Genomic DNA, 8,380 nt, shown 5'->3' with positions numbered 1-8,380 from the left:
TGGGATTGTTCGCCTGATTGATAAGGCATGTTTGAGAATGCATATAGGTGAATCAGTATCAAATTTTCCCCTGGACTATATTTCAATCAAAATATCAGTATATGTAAATTTTGTAAATCCTATAGAAAATTATTATTCACAAGTAGAGGTTGACACTAGTGCAGTGAAGGTGATCCAATGATCTCTCCTACCTGATTTTGCCCCCTACTCATGCAACATTTCAGTTTCTTTAGCTTCTGCCCTTTCAGAATTGATTAAATTTTAACTAAATTACTACAATTTGTAGTAGATCTATCTGGTGCAACCTGAACTTCAAATTAATCTTCAAATAGTTTCCATGTAATGTTGTTGGATCAAAGTACCGTAATGTTTGTGGCCAACTGTTTTCGAGTAAATACATAGTACTTCGTTTTCGAGAAATTGGAAGGAGCAGTGCCTTTCATTAGAAGAAATAGACATTATCTGCAACAATTCACATAGGAAGACGTTGTCGAGGCCGATGAGGACGAGGCGCCGATCCGAGCTTGCCAGGTCTGGGGATGCTTCGGGGACGAAGGCACGTACCGGTGTTGCCAATACGGGCCATCATGGACCGTGCGCCACTGTCAGGGGGACCAACGGAGGAGGCCTCCAGAATGGTGGCAAGTTGCAGAGCGGCGAAGAGGGAGAGGTGCCGATGCAGTCCACGGTTGTCGAAGTAGACGAAGTAGTCGGGGACGAGAAGATGACGCTGGTGACGAGGTCGTGGTGGACGGAGACGTAGAAGGCGGCAAAAAACCAACGGCAGCCTGGAGTGGCCATGCTGGATGCCTAGACTGTCGTAGAGCTAGTCGGCGAGGCCTGCGGCGACCGGGATTGGTTGTGCAGGTTACATGTGGTGTTGCGGCGGCGGTACTCGAAGTAGGCGAGGAAGATCCTGACAACGTGAAGAAGATTATGCACGGACGGTGGCGACCTACGCCAAGGGAGGCGACGCAAGGATGGCATGGGAAGTCGGTGTGCGGGGACGGTGAAGTAGATTGCATGCGGTAACGTCACGACCCGAGGTGCCAGCGTAGCTGCAGGGCGCGAGTCACTGCAGCGGTGGGAGGCCACCAGCAACATACACGCCTCAGAAGGCATGTCGAATGCCGGTAGCATGGACCAAAGGCGGCGGCACTGCAGCCCGAAGGGGCGACGCAGCGGCAGCCCGATACTCGATCGGTGGTAGGCGTGTGCTCTAGGGAAACTTTCCAAGTGTTGATTACTCCTTGTAGTTGATGCTATTGAGTGAAACCATTGAATTAAGGTTTATGTCCAGATTTTTATTCACCATTATATCACCTCTGATTATGATCCATATGATGTCCCGTGAGTAGTTCGTTTAGTTCTTGAGGACGTGGGAGAAGTCATGTTGTTAGTAGTGGAACTATGTCGATTAATATTTAATGGTTTGATATTTAAGTTGTGGTGCTATTCTTCTAGTGGTGTCATGTGAACATTGACTACATGATACTTCACCTTTTATGGGCCTAGGGGAATGCATCGTGTATTTGGCTACTAATTGTGGGGTTGCGGGAGCGATAGAAGCCCAAACCCCCGTTAGGAAACCGGTGCATGAGGGAGTGTAGGATCTCAAAGTTTAAGGTTGTGGTTAAATTTATCTTAATTACTTTCTTGTAGTTGCGGATGCTTGAAGGGGTATAATCACAAGTATGCATTAGTCCAAGTTGGGGTAGTGCATTAGCATAGGTTCACCCACACAACACTTACCAAACCAATGAAGATTATTTAGCTATGTGAAGCGAAAGCACTTCACGAAATTCCCGTGTGTCCTCACTCCTCAGGAACGTTTGGTCATCAGAAATAAAACAACCGGTTTGTCCTTTGCTCTAAAAAGGATTGGGGAACTCGCTGAAATTATTATTATTGTCTTTATTTACTCGTACTTTATTTATTTGCAATACCAAATACCCTAGAAAACCTGTTTGCTAGTGTTTATAGTGAATCCTTGATCGAAACTGCTCAACACCTTATGCTCCTCGTTGGGTTCGACACTCTTATTTATCGAAATTACTACGATACACCCCCTATACTTATGGGTCATCACACGCCTCCCCTCCCGCGCCTCCCACCCTTCCGTCGCCACTTGATTTGTCTACCGTCTTAACGGCAAATCTCTTCTGAGTCAGGCACCGTCGTGGCGGCTGGCTCCCTCGCGAGCTTTTTCGCCGCCGCCGCTTCACCATTGCGTCCCAGAATGCACTGGCGAATCCGCCCACCTCCACGGATAGAAGTTGTTTGACGCCTTGTTAGGTAGGTACGATAGATTGTTGTTCGTTGCCTCCTCTGCCGCGACCGAATTTTAACAATTTATTTTTCTTCAGACATGGATAGCGACGACGAGATGATTGTCCGACTGTTAGAGGAAGAGCAAGCCTTCGACGGCGATGTTCGAGAGCATTTGTCGATCATCCCGTCCCTCCAGAACATGCTTGACGCCGAGGCGGAGAAGCGTAAGAGGTTGTGTCATGGAGGTTCAAAGGCGGGAAGAAAGAAGTCAAAGCCCCGACAGAGGATGGAGGGGCATACCATGCTGCACAACAACTACTTCGTAGATGATGCAACACATGCCAACAATTTTCGGTGCCAGTATAGGATTAGCAAGGGTTTGTTCATGAATATCCTTCATGGCGTTCGAGAGTTTGACCCCTGCTTCAAGCTGAAGCACGACGCTGTAGGCATTGCCGATTTCTCGTTGATTCAGAAGTGCACTGCCGCCATGAGGATGCTTGCATACGTAGCACCTGTCGATACACAGGACAACTACCTTCGCAAGAGTGAGTATACTGCCATTAGTGCATGTACAAGTTTTGTCGAGCTGTGGTCGGAAAGTTTGGCAAATACTACTTGAGAGGTCCAACTGAAGAAGAGAAGGATGATGGCACAAAATGTCGTGAGAGTATTCCCTAGGATGCTTGGAAGCATCGATTGCATGCACTGGTCATGGAAGAACTGGCCGTTTGCTTGACAATGTATATACAAAGAGCGTCATGGATATTGCAGTGTGGCGCTTGAAGCTGTGGCAGATTATGACCTATGAATTTGGCATTTTTTCTTTGGCATGGCGGGATCACACGATGACATCAACATGTTGCAGCGGTCTCTGGTGTTCAGCAAACTAGTGGAAGGTCATGCTCCACCATGCAACTATAAGATCAATGGCCACCAATATACCAAAGGATATTATCTAGCCGATGGTATATATCCAAAATGGGTGACTTTTGTCAAAACAATCCCGGCTCCATCAGGTCAGAAGAATTGCCACTTTGCTTCGCGACAGGAGCCTTACAGGAAGGATGTCGAGCGGACATTTGGTGTGCTTCAAGCTCAATTTTCTATTGTCCGGTACCCTGCTCTAAGCTGGTCTCACGACTAAATGTGGGAGGTGATGCAGGCTTGTGTGATCATGCATAACATGATCATCGAGGATGACCGTAAGAATCAGATCAGGAGACATGTTGGTCCCTATGAGTGTCAGGACCCTCTTGCAGAGGTTGATCATGAGGTGCCTGCAGATCTTGATGATTTCTTCGCCATGCACGCAAAGATTCGTGCGAGTAATGTTCACGAGCAACTTTAAAATGATCTCGTTGAGCATATGTGGAGGATCAAATGCATGCAGAGATCCGTGGCATCAATGTTGCAACTTCAAAATAATCTCGTTCAACATATGTGGAGGATCAAAGGATTATCAGCAAATATCGCGGCGCCTTGATCTAGCCCCACTTATTATATTTGTTTAGTTGTTTTGTTATTTGTTGTATTTTAATTTAAAAACAATTTTAGCGAACATATTTATTTATATGCTATGTTTAATAAAATAGTTGTGTCTTCAAATATTGTATAAAAAAAAATTTAGGGCGGCGTTTGGGGGGCACGGCTGGGACCGACGTCCTCCAAACGTGGCACGAAAAAAACGCGTCCCCCAAATCTGGCGTTGTTTGGGGGACGCGGCTGGAGATGCTCTAAGTACGCTGAGACGTTGGGCCGTCGCCGTGTTGTTATTTTGGCTAAAGATGAAGGGTTTGATTGAGCTATTTTTTCCTTGGGACTGCTTATCGTTGGTGCAATTTCTATCCTCCTCGATAAAAGACAAATCCAATGTTGGTATTTTGGTGGCTGATATCAATGTTTTTGTGTAACACTTCTCGTCGGCATCATTCTGCCACGTGAAGCGAAATCTGAATGAGGCGACGTATATCTTTCCTCAGTCAAGTTTGTTAGCTAATTTTAATTGTATTTTCCGTTCATAGTATCAGGCCAACTTGTTGTACTTTTGTGAGTTAATCAGTAAAGCGCATATTCTCTGAGAAAAAAAAAACATAACCAGTTGAAATGGAGTCACGCGCAGCAAGAATGGCACATCAGATTCACTGCAGGCAAAAAAATTTGGTATACAGTCATCAGGTTAGTACATCAGGTGTCTTCCCCCCCCCCCCCAGTAAGGAGAATTAAATAAATGAGTAACATCTTTGATGCTGGCTATAAAAGCAGCAGAAGTCTGCTTCGTCGATCGATCAGTAAAAAAAATGAGTTCTGTTTTCTACGGGGAGAGATGTGATCAGTTGTGGCTAGGGATATGGCCCCTCGGCCCGTAGTAATCCACATGGATATCGTTTTCAGGCCGCCTGTGTCCTGCTCTATCTTCCTCTTCAGAAATGCTCTCCTCCGCTTCAGCTGATGAAGCCACTGATGCCCCTTCCTCCCCAGATTTCTGTAACCGCAAAACGCAAGGAAATTTGATTGAACAATCAATAATTCAGGACAGCTGACTAATCGTTGCTGTATGTGCACATAAAAACAGCCAAATGCTAGCCAGTCACTTACATTGAACAACACATGGTTGGTCAGTGCCGCATGAGTCTCCCCATCCAGCCTGATGCCCTGGACCGTTGCCACCGTCAGGAGCAAAACCAGGGCAGCTGTGACCAGTGGCGAGGAGGTCTTCATCTGAGTGAGATCTTGGAGAGTCCAGAGATAAGAGGATAAGAGTGCTTCAGGTCAACCCAGATGGGACGTAACAGCGAGGAAGGTTCGGATTTTGTAGCTTGAAGAAGCATTTGGTTCTGAGATCATGTAGATATATAAACATCTTGGCTTAAGGAGACCATCCTCGACCCATAATTGGTGTACTCATGTCTGCAATGAAGTGGATATCTAAAGTACCAATACACGATTGACCATAGTTTATGATATATTTGCCATGCTTTGGACAGGTATGTCTGCCCAGAGTATGGATCATGTTTATTTAATTAGGCCATTGGTCCCTGGATTGGGTGCCAGTGTCATGCTTGAAAGTACCACATGGGATTAAGAATCTGGTCAATGCTCTACTTGGTCGCAAGTGTAACGCACATCTGCTCCTGGAAGGTTGCAGGCATGTCTCTCAAGAAATGTACACGAGTGCGGATATTTGCTCGCGCGCTCGTCCACACGAGCTAGTTAGTTTACTGCACGAATGCAAAAGGTAGTACGGCAACTGAGGAACGGCGGTGGTGGCTTAAGGAGGCGCCATCTTGCTTGCCTCGGCACTACGCTCGGCGAGTTAGGGATGCGCGGCTGCCGGTGAAAAACCGTGCTACGACTCCGGTCTTGGCGGGCGATGGCGGTGTCACTCGTCGTAACCTTTTTGAAGGCGACACATCTACACACTCGTGCTGCTCCAGGGAAAACTCTAGATTTGGGTCTCCCGGATCGAATGATGGCGGCGCGCCCTGCGTCATTCTACCTCTTGGGGTGTTGTGCAGTGGCGGAGCTTGAAAAGAAATCATGGGCGGGCCAAGCTAAAATAAGCACAAATTTTTTGTTGCGAAACACAACTCTTCACTAGTTATTGATCAAATTTCTTTGTTCCCATTGGTTACATAAAATCAGAAGGTTTACCAAAAGAAGCTAGATATTATATGGGTTTAAGTATGGAGATACATACTACAGGTTAGCTGCACAATCCTTGATGCTTTTGAAATCTGAAATGGCATCATCATAGTTGATTCCTCCAAAATATCACACTCTATGTGAACTAACAGGTTATTAGCATGATTGACATCTTCCATCTTGTTGTGCAGGCTTGTTTTAATAATCTTCATAGTAGGAAATACATGTTCAGCTTGTAGAAACTGGGAGAGTAACGAGCAAATGTAGTGCTGAAGTATCGTCTTCTTCTCTTTTTCTTTAACTTCACTGATTTCATTTCTTTTATTTCCAAGACAAAATCAATTCTTCTCTAAGTGGTTTTTTTCATGGCTGATGCAATTTGAAGAAAACCAGTAAACATTCCGCCATCCCATGCTATGAAATTGCTACTCCTTACCCAAAAAAAATTAGGGAAAGAAAGAAGGAATGTATCTGGAAAGAAAATTGGAAAGGAGTAGGGCTCGATTTGGTCGCTTGCCGGCTGCTGAACCTCCGGCCGGTGCTGGTGCATCGGACCCTTGCGATGCGGCCGCACCTGCAGGTTGCAGCAGTGGTGCCCTGGACACGCTAGATGCGCGCGGCGCTGCTGTCTCCTCTGCCCTCCTCCGATTACCCCCAAATCCCTCTTATTTCCTTGTCTAAACACCTAGACCTAGCTCGGTACCCCATCCCCATGGCCGCTGCCTGTGTCGAGTTCTTTCGAGAGGAGAATGCAGACAGAGACAGTCGACCGCACGAACATCCCTGTGGACCGTGGCTGGGCGGCAGGGCAGGTTGTTGTGTGCTCACGGGCTAGGATGGGCCTTAGATGTATAGGAATTGATTTTTTTGCAAAAAAGCTGGGCGGGCCACGGCCCGGTTTGGCCCCAACAAAGCTCCGCCAGTGGTGTTGTGGGTATACTTCATGGGTGTACCATTGACAGTGCCTAGATCCGACAAGTCTGGGTGGCCCATAGATGGTGATGATGCCATGAGGCCCATCGGGCGGCCCAGTTGCTGTAGATCAAGATGGATGAAGTCCAGCCCAGGAACAAGGAGCCGGATCCACCAAACCGACGTTGGGAGTCGGATCCGGTCTGGCCCATTAGGGATAGCCGGATCCGGTACGATATGTAAGGGAAGGCGGATCCTTGACGTACACGGCAAGATAATGTACTGTAGTTAGGCAATTTGTATTCCGGTTAGGACTCTCCGTGTAAACCCTAGATCTGTGCGTCTTTATAAGACGGATCCCGGGAGCCCTAGAGGCACCACCACAACTCATTGCAACAACGCAAAAGCGCCCAGATAATATCAGGCAATCAGCAGTAGGCCCTGTCATCGTGCAGGTGTTCCGAAGCTGGGTAATTCGCGTTCCACCGTCCCGAGGATACTCCGCCCAATGGCCCCTACTTCTTCTCCCCCTCGTGAGGATCCCTCCTCTGAGGCACCGTCGAATAGGCAACGACAGTTGGCGCCCACCGTGGGGCCAGCGGCATCTGGAGGCCGGAACCGGGAGGGTTCCGCCATGAGAAGCTATGACGAATCCATCGCTGTGGGGCGTGTTCTTTACGCCGGGAACTTTCCGATCGTCCCTCAGGACGAGTGTTGGATTCCGGCTAAGACCGACCCCATCAAACTCTCCATCATCCCAATCGGCGGCATCCACATCTTCATCGGCGAGACCGTCGACTCCGACGGGAACGCACTGGTAAGTCACGCTGACGCGACCGCCGCTGAGCATGACGCAGTCGCGAAGATCCGATCTGAGACGCAGGAACTTCCAGCGGAAGATTCCGCCTTAGATCTGGAAAATTCAAAGCCCACCCAATCCGCCCTGAGCAGGAAATTACGGTGGAAGACCAATGCAGATCCGCCTGGGTCTCCCAGGTGTTAGAGAAAAACAAAGGTGTCACTTCGTGCACTTCCTCGCCCATACCGCAGGAACCGCCCCTCCTCAGGACGGAGCTGGTCCCATGCAGGCTAAGGCACCTAGAGACAACAACGCTCCGGACCAGCAGGAGGCTGTCGGAGACAGCGACGCTCCGGGACAGCAAGAGGATGCCGGATATAAAGAAGAATCAATCTTGGGCAACCTGAGCCCAACATCTGACGACGCTTCCTCCATGGACATGGAAGAGTACAATCGTGCGCTGAAGGAACTCTGAGGTGATGGACAATCCGAAGCGGAATCCGCCCAGCCCAAGGAGGTCCTCGCGACCATAGTTGGACTGGAGCAAGAAGCGGAAGATGAAACCAACCCCTCCGACCCAGGACCGTCCAACTCAGGGACTCCACCTTCGCGGATACGGCATCGCGCGTTGCCGGATCTTGCAGGAGCGCGTACTTCGAAGCACGAAGAATACTTGACCCCGGAAGAGCTCGTGGAGCAAGCAGGTATAGGCGCTATAACGCACACAGAAGTCCTCAACAAGCCTATAACTCC

This window comes from Lolium rigidum, chromosome 3 (assembly GCF_022539505.1).
Source record: "Lolium rigidum isolate FL_2022 chromosome 3, APGP_CSIRO_Lrig_0.1, whole genome shotgun sequence".
Taxonomy (NCBI): Eukaryota; Viridiplantae; Streptophyta; class Magnoliopsida; order Poales; family Poaceae; genus Lolium; species Lolium rigidum.
This window is presented reverse-complemented; position numbering follows the sequence as displayed.